We start from the raw sequence: 16,177 nt of genomic DNA, 5'->3' as shown, positions 1-16,177 counted from the left end.
AGTGATGTAGGTGCCCTGTGACTGACCACGTCAGTGAAGTGGGCACAGCTTGAATGTATGACTATATAACATTGTACATTTCCTGTATCATGCCAGACAAAACTCTATACTTGTATTGTATGGTATTTTGCCTCCTGGTGTACACTAGTAAAGTTTTTGCATCTGAGCCTCCTGAGTTGTTCTCATTTTGTTTTTATTTAACACCAGTGTTGCAACATTGCCTTTGTGGCCATGTCAAATACTGATAAGGCATTCCAGGGAAGAAGCAAATGATAATTAGACATATGCTCTTCCTCAGAACTGCCTGCACTAAAGTATTTACATAGCCAAGTGATTCAGATAATCATCCAGCTGCGTAAATTAACACAGCCACTCGTGGGTGCACACATTAACGAACACAGCCAAAAGCTCTATTCATCTATCATGGTAGAGGTAAGTGCTGGGGAGTGTAGATGACAGGTAGTGTTGGAGGCTGAGGGTGCATGTATGTTTGTGAGGGGCTGTATGCGTGAATGCATGTGTGGATGTGTGTGTCTGCCTGGGAGGTTGTAGTGAGAGGTTAGTAGGGGGTATAGTAGGTTTTTGCGTGTGTGTGTGTGTGTGTGTGTGTGTGTGTGTGCGCATGTGTGTGTGTGCGTGCTTGCTGCGTGTGTGTGTGTGTGTGTGTGTGTGTGTGTGTGTGTGTGTGTGTGTGTGTGTGTGTGTGTGTGTGTGTGTGTGTGTGCCTGTCTGTGTATGCATATGGGCTGAATGTGCATGTGTGTGAATGGATTGGGAGGGCTGTTATATCTCCACACTCCCATAGACTAATGAGCAAAACCTGTAATATTGTGTCAGGGCAAACTACTAGACACCAAGAATGACTCTATCATCTTGTGCCTTAACAGCACTTAACAAAGACAAGGATAGGGGAAGCACTAGACACCAGTGTTACTCTATAAATCATGCCTCAAAGGCACTTATTATGAAAAAAAGAAAGGCAATGTGGATCAAGATGAGAATTAGGAGTAACTCTTTTATCTTGTGCCTTAATGGCACTTATGGTTGGGGGGGAGACACTAGCAATCACTAGAGATAATTCTTTTATAATGTGCAGTAAGAGAACTTATAAAAAAAAGGAAGAAAATTTGTGTTGGGGGTGCACTAGACACCAGGGTTACTCTAAATAGTATGCTTTAAAGGCACTAAAACAGACTCAAACCATGCACCCTCCCACCTCCAATATTAGTCTTCCCTGCTACCACTAGATACCAGGGAAAATGTGAGAATAATAAATAAAAGTGCAAAAAAAAAAAATTCCAAGGGAGAGGGTAATGGACTTCAGGCCCTGCCCCCTTGACACCACAAACAGCAGTGTTAACCCACTGCACTAACTGATATGTCACTCTCCCCATAATTTCTTTATCATATAATTCGGATCTTGGGGTTTATTCAAGGCCTGCAACAGTTTATGAGCTAAGACAAGAGGGGCAGGGTACATAAAAGCATACCTCTCAACCTTATAGCTTAAGAGAGCTCAATAAAGGCAAAACAAATCAGGAGACAATTTCAATTATTCCTATTATAAACCTAGAAAGCCACTAGAATAACAGCTTTTGCATTAGCATTCAATAATTGAAGGATATGAAGTCTAAAACTCTAATGTCTGGGATTAATGACTTACTGTAATCATCCGTGATTTGTGACATAGCAGAAAAAAAAAGAGATATCATGAACATTCTGACAGCTCAGAGACAGGTACGGGGTATGTGGTAGGTGAGTGTGTTTTACTGTGTGTGTGTGTGTGTGTGTGTGTGTGTGTGTGTGTGTGTGTGTGTGTGTGTGCGCACGCGGTGTGTGTGTGTGTGTGTGTGTGTGTGTGTGTGTGTGTGTGTGTGTGTGTGTGTGTGGGAAAAACCTGGGGAAAAACCCGGTTCCCATGAATTACCATATTGATGGTAATTCACTGAACACAGAAGGTGTTATGAGAGATCTGGGAAAACAGGTTGACAGCAACCTCTCTTTTGGCTACCACATTGCCACTGTGATCAGAAATTCTTTCTATGTGGCACATCTCATTACTAAGGGTTTTGCATCCAGGAAGAAAGAGGTCATTGTTTCCCTCTTCTCTTCCCTCATTAGGCCAGTCATCGAGTACAATGCCCCATTTGGCATGTACCTCAATAGACACCTGCAACAACTGGAGAGACCACAAAAGTACCTCACAAAGAGGATCCTAGGCCTTAAACACTTGTCCTATATGCAAAGAGTAAAAAAAACTCCAACTATTCTCTGTCTCATATCACCTACTTAGAGGCAATCTCTGCTTGACTTAGGTTCATAGGTAGCCACTAGGCTATTGGCCCTAGGGCCTATATAAGCCTAGCCAAAAAGGTACCCTGGCTTTCGCCACCCAAGAAAATTATTTTCCTGTCCTCCTGTCGAGCAGAGCCATAGAGGTGATCCCCAGGGTGAATTTCCTATTTCCCATCCAGTCATTAAGATTTTTCTTGAAGAGTGCTAATGAGGAGCTTTGTTTGATATAGATAGGTAGTTTGTTCCAGAGTATGGGAAGTCTCTGGGACAGGAATCTATCCCTCCAGCATGTTCTGTTTATTGTAGTGACAAGGTTTATGTCCCTAGAGCATGTAGCTCAGAGGGATTGGATTTCTTTAAGTGGAGCATGTCCACGGCTCTGGATTTGACATAGCTTTGTATGTTAGGCAGAGATCGCCTCTGAGTAGGCGATATGCGATGGAGTAAAGCTGGAGTTTTTTTAGACAGTCTGTGTAGGGCATCTGTTTGAGGCCAGCTATCCTCTTTGTGAGGTATTTCTGCAGCCTTTCCAGTTGTTGTAGATGTCTTGTGAGGTACATACCAAAAGGGGCATTGTACTCTATAATGGGTCTAATGAGTGATGAGTAGAGGGGAACAATGACCTCTTTTTTTCTGGATGAGAAACCTTTTGTGATGAGGTATGCCACATAGAAGAATTTCCTGACTACTGTGGCCATGTGATTATCAAAGGAGTGAGACTACTGTCCACCTGTGTCCCAAGGTCTCTTATCACACTTTCGGTGTTAGGTAGACTACCACCTATGTGGTAGCTCATGGGTACAGAGTTTTTACCAAAGGGGATGACAATGAACTTTTTGGCATTGAGCTTGAGGCCATGGCTTTGACGCCAGGCATCTGTCTCCATGAGGCCCTTTTGTAAGATGTCCACATCATTAGGAGTTTTGATTATGGCTCCGAGTTTGCAGTCATCTGCAAACTTCATTAGCCAAAGACCTTCTGTGTTAGCCTGTACTTCAGAAAAGTAGATACCAAACAGGAGTGGACCCAGGACTGAACCCTGTGGTACTCCACTTGTCACTGGTCTGAAGTCGGATTTGGAGTCTGCTACATTCACAGTGTGGGTTCTGTCAGTGAGCCAGTTGGCAACCCATCTTGTGACATAGGGATTTATACCCAGTTTAGTGAATTTACCTATAATTCCAGAGTGGGGGATGGTGTCAAAAGCCTTGACGAGATCTGGACAGGTTGTGTGAACCACCTTACCCTCATCTACGGCTTTGGTGACTGCTTCAAAGAAGTCTATCAGGTTTAGTATACATGGTCTGTCTTTTACAAACCTGAACTGGGTGCGGTCCAGAGTTTGGAGATTTCCAATGTCTTTGTGTATAAGATCCATGATGATACATTCCATGGCCTTGCAGACCAGGCTCATTAGGCTAATAGGGCGGTAGTTCCCGGGGTCCATGGTGGCGCCCCCTTGTGGAGTGGGATAACTGTTGCTGTGCGCCATTCTGTGGGCACAAAGCCTGAGGGGAGGCTATGATTGAACATGGTGCTTAGATGGGGTGCCAGTTCATTCTGCAGTTCATGTAGAATGCAGCATGGGATATTGTCAGGTTCCATGGATGCTGTGTTCTTGGCTTTGGAGAGTGTGTTTTTTACCTGTGCAGCTGTGATTACAGGAAATTTGCATTCTTCTGGGTATAGAGATGGGCCCTTTAGGGGGTGAGAGGGGGGTAAAGTTAGCACTGAACCTGTCTGCCAGGATGTTGTCAATATCAATTGTATATTTAGTGCCATTGTGCTGTAACTCAGAACAGATCTGAGTGTTGCCATTGAGATTCTTGACATAGCTATAGAATGTTTTGTAGTTGTCTTTAAAGCCATGTCTGATACAGCTCTGTTAGAAATGCTATATCTAAAGAAATCCCAATCCCTCCACACTACATGCTCCAGAGACCTCAACCTCATTACCACAATCAATAGAATGTGCTGGATGGACAGGTTCATATCACAGGGACTACCCATGCTATGGAATAGACTTCCCATACATGTCAAACAGAGCATCTCACTGGCCCTCTTCAAGAGAAATCTTGATGAGTGGATGGGAAATAGAAAATTCACTCCAGGGATCACTCCAGTGGCTCTTCTCGACAGAGGCACTGGGAACTAAGGTCAGTTGGCACAATGACAGGGTAATCCTATGGGCTAGGCTTGTAAAGGCTCCAGGGCCATTAGCCTAGAACACACCTATGAACCTATGTAATGAAATGCTGTGGCCCATAGTTGTGGACTAAGAGCATGTTGGAAAAGGTGCCATCCAGAGCTTATCTAAACAATCCTGTCGTAGGGTGTGATTTACTGTGGAGTTGACTGGTAAAAGAAGTGTTGTTTTAATTTATATTTTATTTTTTACCACTGTTTTTCACTGTTTGTAGGGAGAAAATGATAGCTTGCAGACAAGAAGATTTACTTTGATATATATTTCGTTGTTTTTACTTTTAATTTTCACTGCTGGTTGTTAGGAAGGGATAGGTTTTAGACAGGCAAGCTCTAGACATCCCAAGGGGCCTAGCAGCTATAATTTCACACAGACTGCAGAGAGGAGAATCCAGAGCTTATCTAAACAATCTTGATTTGTGATGTACTGTAGAGTTGACTGGTAAGAGAAGTTTTATTTCAATTTAGATTTTATTTTTTTACCGCTGTTTTCACTGTTTGTAAGAAGGAAGGGCTAGCTTGCAGACAAGAAGATTTACTTTGATTTATATTTTGTTGTTTTACCTTTAATTGTCACTGTTAGTTGTTAGAAAGGGATAGGTTTTAGACAGGCAAGCTCTAGCCATCCTGGGGGGCCTAGTCAGCCATAAATTCACACAAACTACAGAGAGGACAATCCAGAGCTTATCTAAACAATCCTGTCTTGGTTTGTGATTTATTGATCTTTACTGTTAAAAAGAAGTGCAACTGCAAGCAATAGTGAGAAGTTACTGCTCAATTGCACACAATGTAAAGGAATTAGAGCGCTTTTGTCTGACTTTCAGAACTTCTATGGTGAGAACAGCAACTATACTGCACTTACGTTAATATTTAGTTGTATATTGCTTATGTGATTTTTCTTATATAAGTTTATTTAAGTTCTCTTTGAATTCTGTTGTTACTGATTTTGATTATTTTTTCTTTTATAGTTTTTTAATCGATTGAAACTGAATATGGATTCCTTAAATGATTATGCCATTAATGATTTGCTAAAGCACAAATATCTTGTACAGTGTAATAAATGTTATGCATATCTAAAGGTAACACCTGATAACACTGGTAATCTGTGTTCCTCATATCAAAAGTTGGATGATTTGCTTACCATTATTAGAAGTAAATCTAGACTTAATGATGATGATTGCACTTGTGCAATTGGCACAGCTTGGAGAACTGTTGTTACATATATTAATGACTGGACTGTTGAGATAAATAGTGTTAGGCATAGAACAAGTAGAACACATTTAGGAAATGATGTGTCTATTGTCTGTGCAGATCATTCATCCCCTATGAAACAAGACTATGCCCCTGACAACTTTGGAATTCTGAATGCAAGTATACAGCAGTCTGAGGATTCAGAGTGTTTAGAAGGAAACAAAAAAAAAGAATGAAAGAGAAAAGTTCCCATCAAATAACAAGGAAGAAAAAGAAACGGATAAATGTCTGTAAAGAAAAGAGAATACATACTAGAAAGGACACTGCTTTGTTATGTAAAGCACAGATTACAGGGAATGATAACATTTTTCTATCAGAAAACCTTCAGTCTACAGAAAAAAGCATAATTTTTCCAAAAGAGAATGTAGAAAAAAGAGGCAAGGGTCAGGTGAAACAGAATAAATCAAAACTGAATGTGGAAGGATTGAAGAACATTACTGTAAAAAAAAAAAAAAAAAAGAAGAGAAAGACAGATGTCGACTACATGACTCAAGCTGTGGATGTACAATTCCAGCTGGATGAGAATTGTATGCTTGCAAATGTAATACACAATGAGAACAGTGGGATTAATAAGAATAATGGTGATGAAGATCATTCCTTTGTAACAACTGATTGAGCAGATATTACTGTATTAGAAGTTGAACATTCTTCAGGTCTGGTCAGAAAAGATATTCTTGCAATTGAAGATTCAATTGTTAAAGGAACTGATACTTACATTTGCAGAGAGGCTAATGAACATTGATTAGTGTTATGCTTTCCAGAGAAAAAAATAGAAGATCGAAACAAGCTTGGAATGTCTTAATTTAAGGAAGTATGGATCTGTTTATATTCATGTCAGTACAAATTATCTCATCCACAAGAACTCTCTGACTATTAGTAGGGAACTTACAGCCTTCTTAGATAGTATAACTTGTACTGGTGTTAGGACATATTTTTCACAAATCACATATAGAAAGGATGGTCAGGTTGCCAGGATTAAAAAGATTTTTGGGTAAATACCAACATGGAAAAAATGTCCAATTTTAAATAATGGAAATGTATAGAGCATCCAACCTAGTTGTGGACACACGTGGTCAGATAGGATGGCATACATTTGTCAAGATCAGGGAAGAGAAATTTTGCAGCAGATATTTTACAATATTTGGTAAACACTAGGCAAGATTTTTGTCAGGTTGAAAATGCAATAGTTCAAAGATAGCAAAGCTTGATGCATCTCTGATGGCTGCTAATGCTAGGGGCATTAATAATATATTTTTTACTGGAAAATTTGCTGTGTTTGCACAACATTGATATTGTTATTGCTTGTGAAACATGGTTTAAGAACAATGACAGGAAACCAGTTCTGTCAGGGTATAAAAGTTCTTACTGTAACAGACATTCTAACAAAAAATCAAGTGGGGGTGTTGTGATAGGGATTAGAGATAGTTATGAGACCTGTGATTTTTACATGTTCAGTGATAACACCAATACTATAGACTGTGTAACTGTGACAATAAAGATAACCCTGGAACATATAACAATTGTTGGAGTGTATAGACCACCAAAGTCAAGTGCTGATGACTTAGAGGAATTCATACATTTCTCGCATGAAACACAAGAGGGAAGAATAATATTAGTTGGGGACTTACATCTACCAGAAGCAGACTGGAATAATATTGATTCATCAACATTAGTAGGAAAATTATTCTCAATGTATGTTCATGAACAACAATTGCTTCAGATTGTAAAAAAGAACCTACTGGGGGACATAACATACCAGACACGGTTTGTGTTCCTAAAGAAATTACTGTTACTTCAAGTCAAGTTTTACCACTGTTGATGTGCAGTAATCATGGGGTTATAAAGGTTAATTTCTTGCTAGATAATTCTGCCAAACTGAAATCTAAATCAATGCACAAAAGGTTACTTACAGAGTATATGGAAGCAAAACAGTCACTATGTAAAACTAACTACAGTGAGGTGTTCAGTGGAAAATCTGCAGATGGAATGTGAAAAGTTTTGAAAGAGAAATTGAGTGCAAAAAGTATAAAAAAATGTTTAACATCAGCATCTAGGCATACGTTATCAGGGGATATATTTCTATAAGAACAAGACATCTGATTAAAGTGAGAGACAAAAATATAAGAAATGAATGAGAGGCTGAAATACAACTTTGAAAACTGAAATAAACAAGCTGGACAAACAAATTAAACATAGTGCGAGACAAGATAAAGGCAAATTTAAAGGAAATTTATATAAAGATTTTGAGCATAATACAAAACCTTTTTATAGATATATAAGATGTGGAAGGAGTAAAGACATACAAGTTGATAAACTGTGTCTAGATTCTGCTCTTCATTTTTTCCCTTAGAACTGTTCAAACTCTCAAAGTAAGCACTCTGTTCTCTTTCTATAACCCTGCACTTGCTAAAATCTTATAAGGAAACACTAACTAACTAAAGCACTACACCCGCCTAGACTTCTCATAAGTACTAGGCTCCCGATTGGTCCTTTCTGATCAGTGAAAAATCAGTTCCCTTTACTAATCTGATCAGTGAAAAATCAGTTCCCTTTACTAATCTGATAGTAAAAAAAAAAAAAAAAAAAAAACAGTTCCCTATACTAATCTGGTATGTCCAAGGGTCAGTTTCAGGGTTACTCTCCAGTCCAGCTGGTGAATCTGGGAATCCTGAGGCAATGTTACAATTGCCTTATGTACACAGACAACCCTCTCCTCCTTCCAACAAACTCTAATACATGTGAGAGATGCAGTTACACAGCCAAACTGGAGGCAGAGCTCTCTCAACCCAAGACTGGCACAGTCAGTCAGGAGTAAAAGGTAACCACCCGCACCACAAATCCAGTCTCACATAGACCTATTGCATCTGCAAACCTAACACATAAACACACAAAAACATACTCAGAGGCTCTAAATAAAAATCTGCCTAAGCAGCAAAGACCTCCAAAGCAGACACCCAAGCAACAGCCACCCCACAAAAATACCCACAAATCACATATTTCATAAAGTCAGTGTGCCACACAGTCACAGCCCTTAAGGCTAAACAACACACCAAATACACTTGTTATAGGGGACTCTGTTGTCTGGCACACTGATGTCCCACTCACCAGACTAAACTAGAAGAAGGTCACTGTAAGCTGTCTGTCGGGTGCCAGGATCCGCCACATAACTCAAGCACTCAGGTCACTCCAAAGCAAGTACAAATATGACTCCGTCATTGTCCATGCTGGTGTGAATGACCTGAGACGTACTTCCCTGGACTACATGAAAAGAGACATAGAGGAGCTCTCTGATCATGTAGCCCAGGCTGGTATGACCCTGACCTTGAGTAGCATCTTGCCCTCACCAAGACTGATGTCACAGTATAAAGACAAAATGATCAGTTTCAACAATTGGCTAAAGTATTGGTGTCATTCAAAGGGGATCCAGTGTCTGTCAGCCTGGGATGACATGCTCGACAAGCCACGTTGCTTCGCTAGGGACGGCTTGCACCTGTCACCCTTAGGCTTTCGTATACTGGCCATGGCTCTTGCCACCCCCATAGTGCCTTTTTTAGGCAAGGCTCAAAGGACAAACCCACCTCCATAGACAATCCAAGAATAAAAAATTAAAGGTAATGCTACTCAATGCCAGAAGTCTAAACCTCAAGATGCACGCACTCAAGACTCTCCTCAGTATGGAGAAAATCGATGTCTGTGCAGCAACAGAAACCTGGTTCAAGGCTCCTGAGAGCACCCCAACACTACCAGGTTATAACTCATACCATGATTTTCGGCCCCAAAACTCGGATGGAAGCAAAAAAGGAGGGGAGTATCTATATTCATCAAAGATACCTACACCTCCAGGTTAGTGGCACTGCACGAAGCATCGGAGACCATCCATGTGCAACTAACAGAGGGCAAAACTGCCTTTCAGTTTGTAGCCTGCTACAGATCATTCTCCCTTTTACAGGAACCCCACTTGGCATTCCTGAGAACACTGGAGAATATGAAGGTCTCTCCAAACACCATGATATTGGGTGACTTCAACAACCCAAACATTGACTGGGAAAACTACTCAAGCCCAAACACCCTCGCCCAATGGTTCCTTGAATTTGTAAACTCTAACGCTATGGAACAACTGGTCACCACTCCCACAAGAGGGGACAACATATTGGACCTGGTCATCACCAACATGGGGACTGTATGTTCCACACCAGAGGTAAACCCCTCATTGGTAAGATCAGACCATAAACTAATTTCCCTGGACATCCATATCCTGTCCCCACCCCCAGCCAAGGAAACCACTGTAAAAAATTTCTCAAAAGCTAACTTTACACTTCTCAAGACTGAGGTGGAATCCTTCAAAGCCCCCAGGCCAGAGGATAATACTGCCCAATCTGCAGAATCCTTTACAATTGCATTCTATGAGCACCTGCAGGAATGCATGGATCGTGCTATCCCAAATAAAACCAAGACTCACTCCTCCAAAAACAGGAGACCTGTCTGGTGGACCCCGACCATAAATAAGCTATACAACAGAAGGAGGAAGCTACTACATGATAGAGCAAAATCCCAAAAAGGGAAGGCATCTCTGATCAGTATTAGCGAGAAACTATGATCCCTCATAAAATCATCAAAGGCCAGCTTTGAAAGAAAAATTACCCTGGACACTAAAGATAATCACAAGGCCTTCTTTAGTTATGTCAGGAATATGGGTGGAAATTGCCAGATATGCTCCGAACCTACAGACATAGCCAACATCCTGGCAGACAGGTTCACTGCTAACTCCCCCCCTTCCCCCCCAAAGGAGAAAATGCCTATCCCAACTGAATGTAACCTCCCTGACAGATGCACAGGTGAAAGCTGCCCTCTCCAAAGCAAAAAACACAGCATCTATGGGACCGGACGGTGTCCCAGGCTGCGTCTTACACAAGCTCCAAGAAGAACTGAACCCTCACATTAAGTCACTGCTCAAACTTAGCCTTACTACAGGATATGTACCCAAAGAATGGCATACAGCTACAGTGGTCCCACTCCACAAAGGTGGTGCCACAGCGGACCCTGGGAACTATCGCCCCATAAGCCTGACTAGTCTGATCTGTAAAGCTATGGAGCATATTATCATGGAACTCATAAACAAAGACACTGGGAACCTCCAGACACTAGACTCTACCCAATTTGACTTTGTTAAGGACAGATCTTGCCTCTTAAACCTAGCTGATTTCTTTGAAATGGTTACCAAAGCCATAGATGAGGGCAAGGTAGTCCACACAGCCTACCTGGACCTCGCAAAAGCCTTCAACACAATACCCCACTCGGGCATCATAAATAAGCTTACCAGCTTAAATATCAACCCCTATGTCACAAGATGGGTTGCAAACTGGCTCAGGGATAGAACCCACATGGTCAGAATTGCAGGTGCCACGTCCGAATCGAAACCAGTTACAAGTGGCGTCCCACAAGGCTCAGTTCTGGGACCTCTCTTATTTGGTATATACTTCTCTGAGGTACAGGCTAACACGAAGGGACTATGGCTGACAAAGTTTGCAGATGACTGCAAACTGGGAGCCATAATCGACTCTCCAGCTGACACAAGCATCCTCCAAAAGGGTCTCATGGAGACGGATGCTTGGTGCCAGAGCCACGGCCTCAAGCTAAATGCTAAAAAGTGCATAGTTATCCCCTTTGGGAAAAACAAAGTGCCCACAAATTACCACATAGGCGGTAATCCATTAAGTACAGAAGAAGTAATTAGGGATTTGGGGACCCACATAGATATTAATCTCTCCTTTGATAATCATGTTGCCAAAGTGGTTAGAAAGACCTTCTATATAGCCCACCTTATCACGAAAGGGTTCGCATCTAGATCAAGAGAGGTCATTGTGCCCCTCTACTCACCACTCATCAGGCCCATAATTGAATACAATGCCCCTTTTGGGATGTACCTTACCCAACATCTGCAGCAACTGGAGAGACCCCAAAAGTACCTCACCAAGAGGATCATGGGCCACAAACAGATGTCCTATGCAGCTCGACTAAAGAAACTCCAGCTCTACTCAGTTGCTTACCGCCTACTCAGAGGCAATCTATGCCTGATGTACAAAGCCATGTCTAACCCAGAATTAATGGACATGCTCCACCTCAAAAAATCCAAATCCCTTAGAGCTACACGCTCCAGGGACTTAAACCTCAGCACAAAAATAAATAGGACATGCTGGAGGGACAGATTCATTTCCCAGAGGCTCCCCTCACTCTGGAACAGAATCCCAATTCATGTTAGACATAGCCCCTCGCTGACCCTCTTCAAGCGAAATCTGGATGCGTGGATGGGAAATCGCAAATTCACCCCTGGGATCTCTTCTGTGTCCCTGCTTGACAGAGGCACAGTAAACTAATCTTAAAGGGCTACCTTCTGTGACTTACTATACAGAGGCACAGTAGGCTAATCTAATAGGGAGGCGAAAGCCAAATACACTCTGGCTAGGCTTATAAATGCCCTTGGGCAGATAGCCTAATATCTACCTATGAACCTATGAACCTATAAAATGTATTCTCAGACACAACAGATTATAGATATATTTAAAAAAATCTTATGCAAAACAGTTTAGCTCTGCAAAGTGGGTGATCATCCTAGAGACATGCAGGTAACCTCAGATTCTGGAAACAAAATAGATTATATTGCAAAAGAACTGTGCAAAGTGGATCCAAACAAAGCACAGGGAGGAGACAGAATTAATAATAATGACCTGAGAACACTTCAACAAGAACTTACAGTACCATTATATCTATTATTCACGAGGTCATATAAATATAGGGAGATTCCATAAGATTGGAGACGTGCTTATTAAACTGTCTTTAAGAGAAAGGGGAGCAGGACAGACTCAGAGTCATATAGACCCTTAAGTCTTCTTTCATGTTATTGAAAATAATGGAGAAGGTAATATTGGATAAGTTATCATCATAAATGGATAGGCTGGGGCTTGAAACCATATATCAGCATGCATATGTTGAAAAAAGATCTATTACCACCTGTAACATGATGTTGTATATAACAATATAATAACAGCTATGAATTAAAAATTGTGCTGTGATGTAATTTATACAGATTTTACTTCAGTACTTGACAGGGTTATACACAAACCACTGATCAGTAAATTACAACTAGGTACTTATGTACTCTTGATAAGATGGATAGCTGCATGGCTTACAAATAGGACATGGCAAGTATCATACAGCAATTGGACAGGTGAAATCCTTGGTTTCATTCAAGATGTCCCACAAGGCTCTGTCCTAGGCTCTTTCTTGTTTAGATTGCATTTTTCAGACCTAACCTTTTCATCCGAGGTGTTCTACAGTCTATAAGCAGATGACCTGAAATTGGGTAAACTGATTATATGTGTTACAGATAAGGCATGTCTGCAAAGAACTTGACTAAATTGACCATTTGGGCACAGGAGAATAATATGCTGATAAATACATAAAAAGCTAAGCATATGAGATTTGGAAGACATAAATCGAAAGGTGAATATTTAATACAGCAAGCAATGAATTCAAACTGTAGATTTATTTAAGGACCTGGTTACATGGGTAAATCCAGCTTTGAGTTTTTCTAATCATATCAACCAGTTGGTTAATGATACTTATAGAACTACAAGTAATATAAAAAGATTTATAAAGTCAAGGAAATCAGAAATGATGAAGTCATTGATTGTTAGTTACATTAGACCCAAGCTTGAGTTTGGAATAGCAATATGTAAACCTTATAAGAAAACAAACATGAGTAAACCGGAAAGAGTACAGGGGAAATATATATACCACGGGATTGATGCAAAAATTTAAGTTATCAAGAAAGACTAAAATGTCTGAACGTCTACATTGTCTCTTACAGATAGCTAAGAGGAGATCTTATTCAGGTATATAGGGCATTTAGAGACAACTACCTCTGTGATGTTTTGTTTTATTAAAAAATACTAGAGAATCAACAGACAACCTCTGTAGAAGATTCTATAGGAATGAGAAGTGTACAAATTGGTTCTGTGAGAGAGCAGCTGATGCATGGAGCAGACTACCAAATTACATTAAACTAAGTACTAGTTTAGATATTTTTAGAACAGCCTGGACAGTTATTATGGGAGCAGTATATTGGCAGGCTAGACGGGCATTAATGCCCATGCTTGAAATATTTGTGTGTATGTATGTATGTATATTGCTGCTGTTGGCTGGCCACTGGTGCTATCACCGCTGGTGGGATGAGTGATAGAAAGAGTTGCACTGCCATTATCAGTCTCTGGCTGTGTCATTTAAGCACCAGGCCAATGCATGATCATGTTATGCAGAATGCAGCAGGTTGCAAATATTTTGCATGTAGTAACAGGGTCATATTCAAGGGACCCCTAACTCATCCAGGCAGCAGAAATGGGCTTTGAGCAGGCTGAACAATGGCTCAATGACTATATGTGTCTGAAATAGGGTGGTCTTTAAAGCACTCCTCTGAGGATATCTGCTGGTTATGGAATGGGATCATTAGTCATGATTTGACTGCATAGTCTGTATCACCTAGAAAACATAACAATAAGGTGGCATATGAAAAAGGGATGATTTGTCTGGGTCTATATAATTTTGTCAAAACTGAAATGAGCAAACGCTCATTTGTCAAACACTTATTCAGTGGAAATACTATTCATCAAACAATGTTTTCAGTGAAAAGTATCCTACGGCAAACTGATGGTTGGCCACCATCTGGAATTTTCCCTTTTCCCCTCTATAGTGTGATCTTGGAGTTGGTATATTTAGTTAGGGAGGGTATGGGGGGCACAACCCCCCACACTGGAGAGGGTGTGGGGCATAGCCGCCCCATCTGTGTAGGTGTTAAGTTTTATGGTTTTGTTTATAGTTACTATGGTTGCTACGGCAGACTACCGTCAGTTTGCTCTAGGAAACTTTTTGCTGAAAACGTTGTTCGGTGAATTGTATTTTCACTGAATAGGTGTTTGACAAATGAGCATTTGCTCATAGGTTCATACGTAGGTACTAGGCTATTGGCCCAAGGGCCTAAGTAAGCCTAGCCAACAAGGATCCCTGGCTTACACCACCCAAAAAAGTTATTTTCCTGTGCCCCTGTTGAGCAGAGCCACAGAAGTGATCCCTGGGGTGTATTTCCTATTTCCCATCCACTCATCAAGATTTTTCTTGAAGAGTGCTAATGAGGAACTTTGCTTGACATAGATGGGTAGCTTGTTCCAGAGTATGTGAAGTTTCTGGGACAGGAATCTATCCCTCCAGCATGTCCTGTTTATTGTGATGACAAGGTTTAGGTCCCTAGAGCATGTAGCTCAGAGGGATTGGGATTTCTTTAGGTGTAGCTTGTCCAACAGCTCTGGGTTTGACATAGGCAGAGATCACCTCGGAGTAGGTGATATGCTACAGAGTAAAGCTGGATATTTTTGAGATGGTCACTGTAGGGCATCTGTTTGAGGCCAGTAATCCTTTTTGTGAGGTACTTCTGTGGCTTTTCCAGCTACTGCAGATGTCTTGTGAGGTACATTCCATAAGGGGCATTGTACTCTATAATGGGTCTAATGAGTGTCGAGTAGAGGGGAACAATGACCTCTTTTTTCCTGGATGAGAACCCTTTTGTGATGAGGTGTGCCATGTAGAAGGATTTCCTGACTACTGTGGCAATGTGATTATCAAAGGAGAAACTACTGTCCACCTGGGTCCCAAGGTCTCTTATCACACATCTGGCATTAAGTACACTGCCACCTATGTGGTAGTTCATGGGTACAGAGTTTTTACCAAAGGGAATGACAATGCACTTTTTGGCATTGAACTTGAGGCCATGGCTCTGACACCAGGCATCAGTGAGGCCCTTCTGTAGGATGTCCACATCATTTGGGGACTCGACTGTGGCTCCTAATTTGCAGTCATCTGTGAATTTCATTAGCCAAAGGCCTTCTGTGTTAGCCTGTACTTCAAAGAAGTAGATACCAAACAGGAGTGGTCCCAGGACTGAACCCAGTGGTACTCCACTTGTCACTGGTTTGAAGTCAGATTTGGAGTCTGCAACTTTTACAGTGTGGGTTCTGTCAGTGAGCCAGATGTCAACCCATCTTGTGATGTAGGGATTTATACCTAGTTTAGTGAGTTTAGCTATAATTCCAGAATGGGGGATGGTGTCAAAAGCCTTGGCGAGGTCAAGATGGGCTGTGTGAACCACCTTACCCTCTTCTACGGCTTTGGTGACTGCCTCAAAGAAGTCAATCAGTTTCAGGAGGCATGATCCGCCAAACTGGGTGGGGCCCAGGGTTTGGAAGTTACCAATGTCTTTGTTTATGAGTTTCATGATGATACGTTCCATGGCCTTACAGATTAGGCTCATCAGGCTAATAGGACGATAGTTCCCTGGATCAGTGGTGGCTCCCCTTTGTGAAGTGGGATAACTGTTGCTGTG

The sequence above is a fragment of the Protopterus annectens genome, chromosome 1.part1 (assembly GCF_019279795.1).
Source record: "Protopterus annectens isolate FY-2018-M chromosome 1.part1, PAN1.0, whole genome shotgun sequence".
Taxonomy (NCBI): domain Eukaryota; kingdom Metazoa; phylum Chordata; order Ceratodontiformes; family Protopteridae; genus Protopterus; species Protopterus annectens.
Note: the sequence above shows the minus strand (reverse complement) of the source record.